We start from the raw sequence: 13,742 nt of genomic DNA, 5'->3' as shown, positions 1-13,742 counted from the left end.
TCTCTACACTGTCCCCCATCAAACACCCCCCCCCCCAGCACGGGGTTAGATACAGAGTAAAGCTCTCTCTACACTGTCCCCCATCAAACATCCCCCAGCACGGGGTTAGATACAGAGTAAAGCTCACTCTACACTGTCCCCCATCAAACATCCCCCAGCATGGGATTAGATACAGTGTAAAGCTCCCTCTACACTGTCCCCCATCAAACACCCCCTAGGACAGGACAGCACAGGGTTAGATACAGAGTCAAGCTTCCTCTACACTGTGCCCCATCAAATACCCCCCAGCACAGGGTAAATTTCACAGTAAAGCTTCCTCTACACTGTCCCCATCAAACACCCCTCAGGACAAGGGCCAGCATGGGGTTATAGAGTCACAGAGACGTACAGCATGGAAACAGACCCTTCGGTCCAACCCGTCCATACCGATCAGATATCCCAACCCAATCTAGTCCCACCTGCCAGCACCCGGCCCATATCCCTCCAAACCCTTCCTATTCATATACCCATCCAAATGCCTCTTAAATGTTGTAATTGTACCAGCCTCCACCACCTCCTCTGGCAGCTCATTCCATACACGTACCACCCTCTGGGTGAAAAAGTTGCCCCTTAGGTCTCTTTTATATCTTTCCCCTCTCACCCTAAACCTATGCCCTCTAGTTCTGGACTCCCCGACCCCAGGGAAAAGACCTTGCCTATTTATCCTATCCATGCCCCTCATCATTTTGTAAACCTCTATAAGGTCACCCCTCAGCCTCTGACGCTCCAGAGAAAACAGCCCCAGTCTGTTCAGCCTCTCCCTGTAGCTCAAACCCTCCAACCCTGGCAACATCCTTGTAAGTCATTTCTGAACCCTTTCAAGTTTCACAACATCTTTCCAATAGGAAGGAGACCAGAATTGCATGCAATATTCCAACAGTGGCCTAACTAATGTCGTGTACAGCCGCAACATGACCTCCCACCTCCTGTACTCAATAAAGGAAAGCATACCAAACACCTTCTTCACTATCCTATCTACCTGCGACTCCACTTTCAAGGAGCTATGAACCTGCACTCCAAGGTCTCTTTGTTCAGCAACACTCCCTAGGACCTTACCATTAAGTGGATAAGTCCTGCTAAGATTTGCTTTCCCAAAATGCAGCACCTCACATTTATCTGAATTAAACTCCATCTGCCACTTCTCAGCCCATTGGCCCATCTGGTCAAGATCCCGTTGTAATCTGAGTTAACCCTCTTTGCTGTCCACTACACCTCCAATTTTGGTGTCATCTGCAAACTTACTAACTGTACCTCTTATGGTCACATCCAAATCATTTATATAAATGACAAAAAGTAGAGGACCCAGCACCGATCCTTGTGGCACTCCACTGGTCACAGGCCTCCAGTCTGAAAAACAACCCTCCACCCCCACCCTCTGTCTTCTACCTTTGAGCCAGTTCTGTATCCAAATGGCTAGTTCTCCCTGTATTCCATGAGATCTAACCTTGGTAATCAGTCTCCCATGGGGAACCTTGTCGAATGCCTTACTGAAGTCTATATAGATCACATCTACCGCTCTGCCCTCATCAATCCTCTTTGTTACTTCTTCAAAAAACTCAATCATGATTAGATACAGAGTAAAGCTCCCTCTACACTGTCCGCATCAAACACCCCCCAGGACAGGGACAGCATGGGGTCAGATACAGAGTAAAGCTCCCTCTACACTGTCCCCATCAAACACTCCCAGGACATGGACAGCATGGGGTAAGATACAGAGTAAAGCTCCCTCTACACTGTCCCCCATCAAACCCTCCCTAGGACAGGGACAGCACGGGGTTAGATACAGAGTAAAACTCCCTCTACACTGTTCCCCATCAAACCTTCCTGGGACAGGGACAGCACGGGGTTAGATACAGAGTAAAGCTCCCTCTACACTGTCCCCATCAAACCTTCCTGGGACAGGGACAGCACGGAGTTGTATTCAGAGGAATTCCAAAGTTGTTTGAATGTATTTTGAATATTTTGAGTCTGTAACTAACTCCCAGGTATCTGTTACTCTTTATATAAACCAACCTGAACCCCTCGATTAGATTCCAGTCCGTAACTCACTCCTGGATATCTATTATTCTGTATAAATACCACCCCAAATCTCTCGATCACTTGGGAACAAGTGGAAAGTAACATTTATACCACACAAATGTGAGACAATGACCGTCTCGAAATGATCAAGAGACAGTCTGATCATTGGAATTTGACATTCAAAGGTGTTGCCATAACCGAACCCCCATTACCAACATCCTGGGGGTTACCATTGACCAGAAACTGATCTGGGCTGGTCATGTAAACAGAGCGTGGGTTTGGAAGGTGCTGTCTGAGGATCTTTGATACAAGAGCAGGTCAGAGGCTGGGAATACTGCGGTGAGTAACTCCCCAAAGCCTGTCCACCATCTACCCACTGTCACTATCCCCACCCCCCAGAACCCCGAGGGCAACACTACCCCTGCTCATGACTCCACCCCCATTCCCCCCACCATCACACCCACTCCAGTTACAGGTTCCGACCCCACTCCCAGCTCCACACCCACACCAGATCCCAGCTCCCAGCCCTGCCGAGTTTTCACCATCCCCCCAGACCTCCCCCTCACTGAGGACGAACGATCAGTCCTCAGCAAAGGACTCACCTTCATCCCCCTCCGTCCACGCATCAATGAATTTAATACACGACGTGACGTCGAACAATTCTTCCGTTGCCTCCGCCTCCGAGCTTACTTTCACAATCTGGACTCCCGCCCACCTTCCGAGGACCCCTTCGCCCACCTCCAACACACTGCATCCACCTGGACACCCCGCGCTGGCCTATTACCTGCCCTCGACCTCTTCAATTCCAACTGCCGCTGAGACATTAACCGCCTCAACCTGTCGTCCCCCCTCCCCCACTCCAACCTCTCACCCTCACAACGCACAGCCCTCCAATCCCTCTGCTCCAATCCCAACCTCACCATTAAGCCAGCAGATAAAGGGGGCGCAGTGGTAGTCTGGCGCACTGACCTCTACACCGCTGAAGCCAAACGCCAACTCGAAGACACCTCTTCCTACTGCCCCCTTGACCATGACCCCACCCCCTATCACCAAACCATCATCTCCCAGACCATACAGAACCTCATCACCTCAGGAGATCTCCCACCCACAGCTTCCAACCTCATAGTCCGGGAACCCCGCACTGCCCGGTTCTACCTCCTTCCCAAGATCCACAAGCCTGACCACCCTGGCTGACCCATTGTCTCAGCATGCTCCTGCCCCACTGAACTCATCTCTACCTACCTCGACACTGTCCTATCCCCCCTAGTCCAGGAACTCCCCACATATGTTCGAGACACCACCCACGCCTTCCACCTCCTCCAAGACTTCTGTTTCCCTGGCCCCCAACACCTCATCTTCACCATGGATATCCAATCTCACTACACCTCCATCCGCCATGACCAGGGCCTCCAAGCCCTCCGTTTTTTTTCTCTCCAGACGTCTCCAACAGTACCCTTCCACTGACACTCTCATTTGTTTGGCCGAACTGGTCCTCACCCTTAACAATTTCTACTTTGAATCCTCCCACTTCCTCCAGACCAAAGGGGTAGCCATGGGCACACGTATGGGCCCCAGCTATGCCTGTCTCTTTGTTGGCTACGTAGAGCAGTTGATCTTCCGTAATTACACCGGCACCACTCCCCACCTCTTCCTCCGCTACACTGATGACTGCATTGGCGCCACCTCGTGCTCTCGCGAGGAGGTTGAGCAATTCATCAACTTCACCAACACATTCCACCCTGACCTTAAATTTACCTGGACCATCTCTGACACCTTGCTCCCCTTCCTGGACCTCTCCATCTCCATTAATGACGACCGACTCAACACTGACATTTTTTACAAACCCACCGACTCCCATAGCTACCTGGATTACACCTCTTCCCACCCTACCTCTTGCAAAAATGCCATCCCGTATTCCCACTTTCTCCGCCTCCGCCGGATCTGCTCCCAGGAGGACCAGTTCCACCACAGAACACACCAGATGGCCTCCTTCTTTAGAGACCACAATTTCCCTTCCCACGTGGTTAAAGATGCCCTCCAACGCATCTCGTCCACATCCCGCACCTCCGCCCTCAGACCCCACCCCTCCAACCGTAACAAGGACAGAACGCCCCTGGTGCTCACCTTCCACCCTACAAACCTTTGCATCAACCAAATCATCCGCCGATATTTCCGCCACCTCCAAAAAGACCCCACCACCAGGGATATATTTCCCTCCCCACCCCTTTCCGCCTTCCGCAAAGACCGTTCCCTCCGTGACTACCTGGTCAGGTCCACACCCCCCTACGACCCACCCTCCCATCCTGGCACTTTCCCCTGACACCACAGGAACTGTAAAACCTGCGCCCACACCTCCTCGCTCACCTCTATCCAAGGCCCTAAAGGAGCCTTCCACATCCATCAAAGTTTCACCTGCACATCCACTAATATCATTTATTGGATCCGTTGCTCCCGATGCTGTCTCCTCTACATTGGGGAGACTGGACGCCTCCTAGCAGAGCGCTTTAGGGAACATCTCTGGGACACCCGCACCAATCAACCACACCGTCCCGTGGCCCAACATTTCAACTCCCCCTCCCACTCTGCCGAGGACATGGAGGTCCTGGGCCTCCTTCACCGCCGCTCCCTCACCACCAGACGCCTGGAGGAAGAACGCCTCATCTTCCGCCTCGGAACACTTCAACCCCAGGGCATCAATGTGGACTTCAACAACTTCCTCATTTCCCCTTCCCCCACCTCACCCTAGTTTCAAACTTCCAGCTCAGCACTGTCCCCATGACTTGTCCTACCTGCCTATCTCCTTTTCCACCTATCCACTCCACCCTCTCCTCCTTGACCTATCACCTTCATCCCCTCCCCCACTCACCCATTGTACTCTATGCTACTCTCTCCCCACCCCCACCCTCCTCTAGCTTATCTCTCCACGCTTCAGGCTCTCTGCCTTTATTCCTGATGAAGGGCTTTTGCCCGAAACGTTGATTTCGCTGCTCGTTGGATGCTGCCTGAACTGCTGTGCTCTTCCAGCACCACTAATCCACCATCTACAAGGTACAAGTCAGGAGTGGGAGGGAATACTCCCCACTTGCCCTGGATGGGGGCAGCTCCAACGACAATCAAGAAGCTCAACACCATCCAGGAGAAAGCAACCATTCACAACCATTCACTCCCTCCATCACCAACGCTCAGGAACAGCAGTGTGTACCATCCCCTCCCTCCCCCCCACCGACCCTCAGTAACAGCAGTGTGTACCATCCCCTCCCTCCTCCCACTGACGCTCAGTAACAGCAGTGTGTACCATCCCCTCACCCCCCCCCCCACCGACCCTCAGTAACAGCAGTGTGTACCATCCCCTCCCTCCCTCCCCCCACCGACCCTCAGTAACAGCAGTGTGTACCATCCCCTCACCCCCCCCCCACCGACCCTCAGTAACAGCAGTGTGTACCATCCCCTCCCCCCCCCACTGACCCTCAGTAACAGCAGTGTGTACCATCCCCTCCCCCCCACTGACCCTCAGTAACAGCAGTGTGTACCATCCCCTCCCTCCCCCCCACCGACCCTCAGTAACAGCAGTGTGTACCATCCCCTCCCTCCCCCCCACCGACCCTCAGTAACAGCAGTGTGTACCATCCCCTCCCTCCCCCCCACCGACCCTCAGTAACAGCAGTGTGTACCATCCCCTCCCTCCCTTCCCCACTGACCCTCAGTAACAGCAGTGTGTACCATCCCCTCCCTCCCCCACCGACCCTCAGTAACAGCAGTGTGTACCATCCCCTCCCTCCCTCCCCCCCCCCACCGACCCTCAGTAACAGCAGTGTGTACCATCCCCCCCCCCCCCACCGACCCTCAGTAACAGCAGTGTGTACCATCCCCTCCCTCCCCCCCCACCGACCCTCAGTAACAGCAGTGTGTACCATCCCCTCCCCCCCCCCACCGACCCTCAGGAACAGCAGTGTGTACCATCCCCTCCCCCACCACCCACCGACCCTCAGTAACAGCAGTGTGTACCATCCTCTCCCTCCCCCCCCCACCGACCCTCAGTAACAGCAGTGTGTACCATCCCCTCCCTCCCCCCCACCGACCCTCAGTAACAGCAGTGTGTACCATCCTCTCCCTCCCCCCCCCACCGACCCTCAGTAACAGCAGTGTGTACCATCCCCTCCCTCCCCCCACTGACCCTCAGTAACAGCAGTGTGTACCATCCCCTCCCTCCCCCCACCGACCCTCAGTAACAGCAGTGTGTACCATCCCCTCCCTCCCCCCCCACCGACCCTCAGTAACAGCAGTGTGTACCATCCCCTCCCTCCCCCCCTCCCACCGACCCTCAGTAACAGCAGTGTGTACCATCCCCTCCCTCCCCCCCCACCGACCCTCAGTAACAGCAGTGTGTACCATCCCCTCCCTCCCCCCCCCCCACCGACCCTCAGTAACAGCAGTGTGTACCATCCCCCCCCCCACCGACCCTCAGTAACAGCAGTGTGTACCATCCCCTCCCTCCCCCCCACCGACCCTCAGTAACAGCAGTGTGTACCATCTACAAGATACACTGCAGGAACTCCCCAAAGATCCTCAGGCAGCACCTTCCAAACCCACAGCCCCTTCCATCGAGAAGGACAAGGGGCAGCAGATACACGGGAACCCCACCCCCTGCAAGTTCCCCTCCGAGCCCCTCCCCATTCTGACTGGGAAATATCTCCTCGTTCCTTCAGTGTCACTGGGTCCGAATCCTGGAATTCCCTCCCTCAGGGACATTGTGGGTCTACCCAGAGCACACGGACTGCAGTGGGTCAGGAAGGCAGCTCACCCCCCACCCTCTCAAGGGGGCAACTAGGGACGGGGTAATAAATACTGGACCAGCCACATCTCACAATAAAAAAAAGTGAATCGTTGTTGCACACTGTCTGTGAGGCTGCTTCATTAACTAAGGAGAGCTAACCTCTCACATTTAAAGCAGTATGCTTTCTTCCTGTTTGTTCTACCGAAATAGATACTTCACCCATTCACATTATTTTCTGTTCAGCTCCTTCTCCCTGTGCTGAGCCTGACCAAACCCACTGAAAGAGATTTTTTGGCTCTTCCTCAGAGTTCTGAGACATCTGGGAAGTTTACAATTGCCTGACACACGTGGTGCTTTGTAAAGGTCATGCTCCTGGCCTGATGGTTGTTCAGAGCTGATGGTAACAGTCTGCCCTCAAAGAGTGAGCTCTGTTCCCAACCCACAGATATTGTTCTGAATTCCACACTCACATTTTATTTCCTAACCTCCTGTAAGACCCTGAGAGCAAGACTATTCACCCTGTCAATTCAGGGAAGGATAGGAGGAAGCATGAGGAAAGGACAATAGGCTGCACTAAAATAAACAGTAAAACATTCTTCAAACATATTAATAGTTAAAGATTAGTGAAGGGTGGAGTGGGGCCCATAAGGAACAAGCAGGGTAGGCTACTCACTGGAACTAAGGAGATGGCAGATAATTCCAAATGAATACTTTACTCTGTCTTTACCGAAATAACAGATGGTGACAATGGCCCAGTTGAAAATGTGGATGTTGAGCCACTGAGCAGTAGAGTGATAGATAAAGAGGGGGCGAGCAGCTTTCCAGGTAGACAAATCGCCAGGCCCAGATGGGATGCAGCCTGGATTACTGACTGAGGTAAGGGAGCAAATCACTGAGCTGTCGACAGAAACTTTCCAGGTCCCTCCCTGAACACAGCATTACTCCCGAAGGATTGAAAATCGGACACCGTTGTTTAAGTTAAATATCCCACAACACCAGGTTAATTTGGAAGCACTAGCTTTCGGAGCGCTGCTGCTTCATCGGGAAACGCGTGGAGCAGGATCATAAGACACAGAATTTATAGCAAAAGATTCCAGTGTCATGCAACTGAAATGTTATAACTTTGAAATGTTAACTTAGATGGCTGTTAGGTTCTTCATCTTTGAGAATGGGTTGCAGGTTTCAGTTCGTTCAATGTTTGTTTCGGTAAAGAGGGAAGGAAACTGCAGACCTGTCACCCTGACAGTAACAGTGGGGGGAAACAGACAGAGGCCAGAATACAGAATCAGGTAAATGTATACTTCAAGACAAATAAGTTAATGGAATAGAATCCCAACAGTGTGGAAGCAGCCATTCGGCCCAGTGAGTCCATACCAACCCTTCCAACAGCATCCCACCCAGTGCCACCCTATCCCTGTCATCCTGCATTTCCCACGGCTAACCCACCCAACCTGCACATCCCTGGACACGACGGGGCTATTTCGCATGGCCAATCCATCTAACCTGCACATCTTTAGATTGTGGGAGGAAACCAGAGCACCTGGAGGAAACCCACCCAGTCAGTCAACATGGCTTTGTCAAGGGGAGGTCATATTTATCAAACTGAACTGAGCCCTTTGATGAGGTAACACAAGTCGTGGATGAGGGTGGTGCTGCGGATGTTGTGTATTTGGACTTTGAGAAAGTACTTTGTACGGTGCCAAACGGCAGGTTGGTTAGCGAGTGAGAAATATTAGGGATTGGTGGGGCCTTGGCAGCAAGGATTAGAAGGTCAAACTCCAAGTACAGTATGATAGCCCAGCCTCTTTGCTTAACTTAGAGTCATCGAGATGTACAGCACAGAAACAGACCCTTCGGTCACACCCGTCCATGCCGACCAGATATCCCAACCCAATCTAGTCCCACCTGCCAGCACCCACCCAAATCCCTCCAAACCCTTCCTATTCATATACCCATCCAAATGCCTCTTAAATGCTACAATTGTACCAGCCTCCACCACATCCTCTGGCAGCTCATTCCATACACGTACCACACTCTGGGTGAAAACGTGCCCTTTCGGTCTCTTTTATATATTTCCCCTCTCACCCTAAACCTATGCCCTCTAGTTCTGGGCTCCCCCACCACAGGGAAAAGACTTTGCCTATTTATCCTCTCCATGCCCCTCATAATTTTACAACCCTCTATAAGGTCACCCCTCAGCCTCCGACGCTCCAGGGAAAACAGCCCCAGCCTGTTCAGCCCCTCCCTGTAGCTCAAACCCTCCAACCCTGGCCACATCCTTGTAAATCTTTTCTGAACCATTCAAGTTTCACAACATCTTTCCGATAGGAAGGAGACCAGAATTGCACACAATATTCCAACAGTGGCCTAACCAATGTCCTGTACAGCCGCAACATGACCTCCCAACTCCTGTACTCAATACTCTGACCAATAAAGGAAAGCATACCAAACGCCTTCTTCACTATCCTATCTACCTGCAACTCCCCTTTCAAGGAGCTATGAACCTGCACTCCAAAGTCTCTTTGTTCAGCAACACTCCCTAGGACCTTACCATTAAGTGGATAAGTCCTGCTAAGATTTGCTTTCCCAAAATGCAGCACCTCGCATTTATCTGAATTAAACTCCATCTGCCACTTCTCAGCCCATTGGCCCATCTGGTCCAGATCCTGTTGTAATCTGAGGTAACCCTCTTTGCTGTCTACTACACCTCCAATTTTGGAGTCATCTACAAACTTACGAACTGTACCTCTTACTCTCGCGTCCAGACTGGTGTCTGATTGCTTGAGGAATGAACACATCCAAACTCAGGACTCCCTTATCTCACTGCATCATAGTACACCGAAATCTGAAAACTTCAGCAACCTGCACCCATCCACTTGCTCTGCATGGGTAGTCAATAAATGAATAACAAAATCTGGAGATGCTGGAAATTAGAAACAAAGAGGCTGCTGGAAAAGCTCAGCACGTCTGGCAGCATCTGTGGAGAAAAAACAGTGTTAATGTTTTGGGTCTGGTGTGACCCTTCCTCAGAACTCATTCTGCACATCTATTCCACCTCTTTTCTATCTTTCTCCTTCCTTCCTTTTTAAGCTTTTTTTTAAAAATAAACTTACCTTGGTGATACCATCAGAGTGCTGGTGACCTGGAACAGAGCAGGGACAGTCAGCGTGTCTGGAGCAGGAGTGGAGCCAGAGACACGGCAGTTTTGGGATTTATACGACATTTGCCGACAAACCATGGTGGCAATGAAAATATTTGCTGCCCTCTGCTGTTTTGTCGATCCAGGCAAACTGCTTCTATCTCTGGCTCCTTTAATGTAATGCATTAAAATACTGATCTTGCCCTGTAACACAACCTGTCCCATCTCCTTAGCTGTTATTCTTAAATCAAAATATCCGTGAATACTCATTCCCAATCATTGTCTGCAATGGCAATTAAATTATATCTCCATGTTTCAGTCGGATTCTTGTTTTATGGAATGTGTTCACGTCATGCTAAAAGGAAAAGAAAAAACCTGTTTCGTGGTTTAATTTAGAAGTTGATATTGTTTAGGGGAATAGGGGGAAAATGGGTCTGGGTGGGTCACTCTTCGGTGGGTCAGGGTGGACTTGCTGGGACAAAGGGCCTGTTTCCACCCTGTCAGGATTCGATGATTATTTGCCTTCAAACCATCAACAACATTTGAAATACACTACAAAAGGAGCATACAATCAGGGTCAGTGCTGAGGTAGTGCTGCACTGTCGGAGGGTCAGTACTGAGGGAGTGCTGCACTGTCGGAGGGTCAGTACTGTGGGAGTGCCGCACTGTCAGAGGGTCAGTGCTGAGGGAGTGCCGCACTGTCAGAGGGTCAGTACTGAGGGAGTGCAGCACTGTCAGAGGGTCAGTACTGAGGGAGTGCCGCACTGTCAGAGGGTCAGTACTGAGGGAGTGCCACACTGTCAGAGGGTCAGTACTGAGGGAGTGCCGCACTGTCAGAGGGTCAGTACTGAGGGAGTGCCACACTGTCAGAGGGTCAGTGCTGAGGGAGTGCCACACTGTCAGAGGGTCAGTACTGAGGGAGTGCAGCACTGTCAGAGGGTCAGTACTGAGGGAGTGCAGCACTGTCAGAGGGTCAGTACTGAGGGAGTGCCACACTGTCAGAGGGTCAGTACTGAGGGAGTGCAGCACTGTCAGAGGGTCAGTACTGAGGGAGTGCCGCACTGTCAGAGGGTCAGTACTGAGGGAGTGCCGCAGTGTCACAGGGTCAGTGCTGAGGGAGTGCCGCACTGTCAGAGGGTCAGTACTGAGGGAGTGCCACACTGTCAGAGGGTCAGTACTGAGGGAGTGCCACACTGTCAGAGGGTCAGTGCTGAGGGAGTGCCACACTGTCAGAGGGTCAGTACTGAGGGAGTGCAGCACTGTCAGAGGGTCAGTACTGAGGGAGTGCAGCACTGTCAGAGGGTCAGTGCTGAGGGAGTGACACACTGTCGGAGGATCAGCACAGATGGAGTATGGTGCTGGCGAAGAATCAGCACAGAGGGAGTGCGATGCTGTCGGAGGGTCAGCACCGAGGGAGCACCATACCGTTGGAAGGTCAATGCAGAGGGAGCACCATGTTGTCGGAGGTTGAATGCAGAGGCATTCTAGTACTTTGACCCAGCAACAGTGAAGGAACAATGATATATTTTCAAGTCAGGATGGTGAGTGGATTGGAGGGAAACTTGCAGGGGATGATGTTCCCATGTACCTTCTGCCCTTATCTTTCCAGATGGAAGTGGTCGAGAGTTTGATTAGATTAGATTACTTACAGTGTGGAAACAGGCCCTTCGGCCCAACAAGTCCACACCGCCCCGCCGAAGCGTAACCCACCCATACCCCTACACCTACATCTACCCCTTACCTAACACTACGGGCAATTTAGCATGGCCAATTCACCTGACCTGCACATCTTTGGACTGTGGGAGGAAACCGGAGCACCCGGAGGAAACCCACACAGACACAGGGAGAACGTGCAAACTCCACACAGTCAGTCGCCTGAGGCGGGAATTGAACCCGGGTCTCCGGCGCTGTGAGGCAGCAGTGCTAACCACTGTACCACCGTGCCGCCCACCGTTTGGACGGTGCTGCCTTCAGAACCTTAGTGAGTACCTGCAGCTTAACAGACACACTGACAATAACAGCTTGGAGAGTTTACAGTTGTATAGTTGAAACGATTGCTGGAAAGTAGGAGTGGAGAATTAGTGCAGTTTTGGTAGTTTAAGAATGGGCAGTTAGATAGCAGAGGTGGATGTTCAGGAACACACCATACTGGGTATCTATGTAAAATAATTAAAGATTGCAGGATATGGAGAGACAACTGGATTTGTTACGGCTAGTCATTATGGCTTTTTGTGTTATGGGGGCGGGGTTGAGGAAATGGAACGTTGAAGAGGTTTACTTAAATGGTTTGTGGGATGAGACACTTCAGTTTGGAGGAGAGATTGGAGAAGTTGGGACTGCTTTCTTTTGAAGAGAATTAATAGAAGCGACTTTGATAGGAAGAGACTGTTTCCACTCAAAAACAGATCTACAGCGAGCAGTGTGTTTTGCAAAAGAAAAACTTCACTCAAATTGGTGTGGGCCAGACAGACCACCCTGAATAATGAACTTTTGATGGACAATAATTAACTTACCAGGGAGCTACAAAAGATGGACAATGATTAAAGCATGCTGGGAAATGGAAGCCAGCCTTGACTAAAAGTGACTGTGCTAACCCACCTGCTGCAGAATCCAAACAGGCTGCCGCTGCACTTGATGTGGAGATGTCGGTGTTACTGGGGTGGACAAAGTTAAAAATCACACGACAACAGGTTTAAATGGAAGCACTAGCTTTAGGAATGCTGGTTCTTCATCAGGTAGAAGTGGACTTGAATGGGACACTTGGGAGCAGTGAGTCATTTGCTAGACACTGAGGCGTCGAGCACCCTTCCTTCGAGAAGGCTATATGCACCCAGCACCTACCATAATGGAAACCTCAGGGCCACCCTGCAATCAATATGACAATAGCTGGTTGGGTCAGATCGATCAGGGTAATCAAACCTGATCAATCCATTCACACATCCTCAAGACCCTCCCAAAAGGGCACAAAGACTCAGGATAAGAATCGCCACAAAACCCCACTCAGCACGCTAACTCAACAATATGCACTCAACAATAAAGACACCCCCAACACCATTGGAAGACGACAACCTGACATGAAACCCTTACAAAGTTCCAGTATAGGGGTACACAATCACACAAAGTTAAGTTAAAGCAGAAGACAGTTTGCAGTGTTCATCGTTAGTTTACCAGGGCCGACCCACCGCTATTTTGCTGAATACAAATGCAATCACACTGTGGGGTATGTACAACATAGGGTGTGGAATAATTAGCTGATGGGGTGGAGGCAGGTACAATGTAGGCATTAGTTCTCTTTTAGTAATCGTCCAGTGCACAGTCAGATGTACAGCATGGAAACAGACCCTTCGGTCTAAGTGCAGCACCTCACATTTATCTGAATTAAACTCCATCTGTTGTATACCTGGGTGACACGGTGGCTCAGTGGTTAGCATTGCTGCCTCCCAGCAGCAGGGATCCAGGTACAATTCCTGCCTCGGGCAACTGTCTGTGTGGCGTTTGCACATTCTCCCCATGGCTGTGTTGGTTTCCTCCCACAGTCCGAATGTGCAGGTTCAGTAAATTAGCCATGCTAAATTGCCTGTAGTGTTAGGTGGATTAATCAGGGGTAAATATAGGGGATTGGGTTTCTCTTCAGAGGGTTGGTGTGGACTTGCTGGGCCAAAGGGCCTGTTTCCACACTGTTGGTAACCTAAAAAACAAACCCTCTTCGCTGTCCACGACACCTCCAATTTTGGTGTCATCTGCAAACTTACTAACTGTACCTCTTAAGCT

The sequence above is a fragment of the Chiloscyllium punctatum genome, unplaced genomic scaffold (assembly GCF_047496795.1).
Source record: "Chiloscyllium punctatum isolate Juve2018m unplaced genomic scaffold, sChiPun1.3 scaffold_622, whole genome shotgun sequence".
Lineage (NCBI taxonomy): Eukaryota > Metazoa > Chordata > Chondrichthyes > Orectolobiformes > Hemiscylliidae > Chiloscyllium > Chiloscyllium punctatum.
This window is presented reverse-complemented; position numbering follows the sequence as displayed.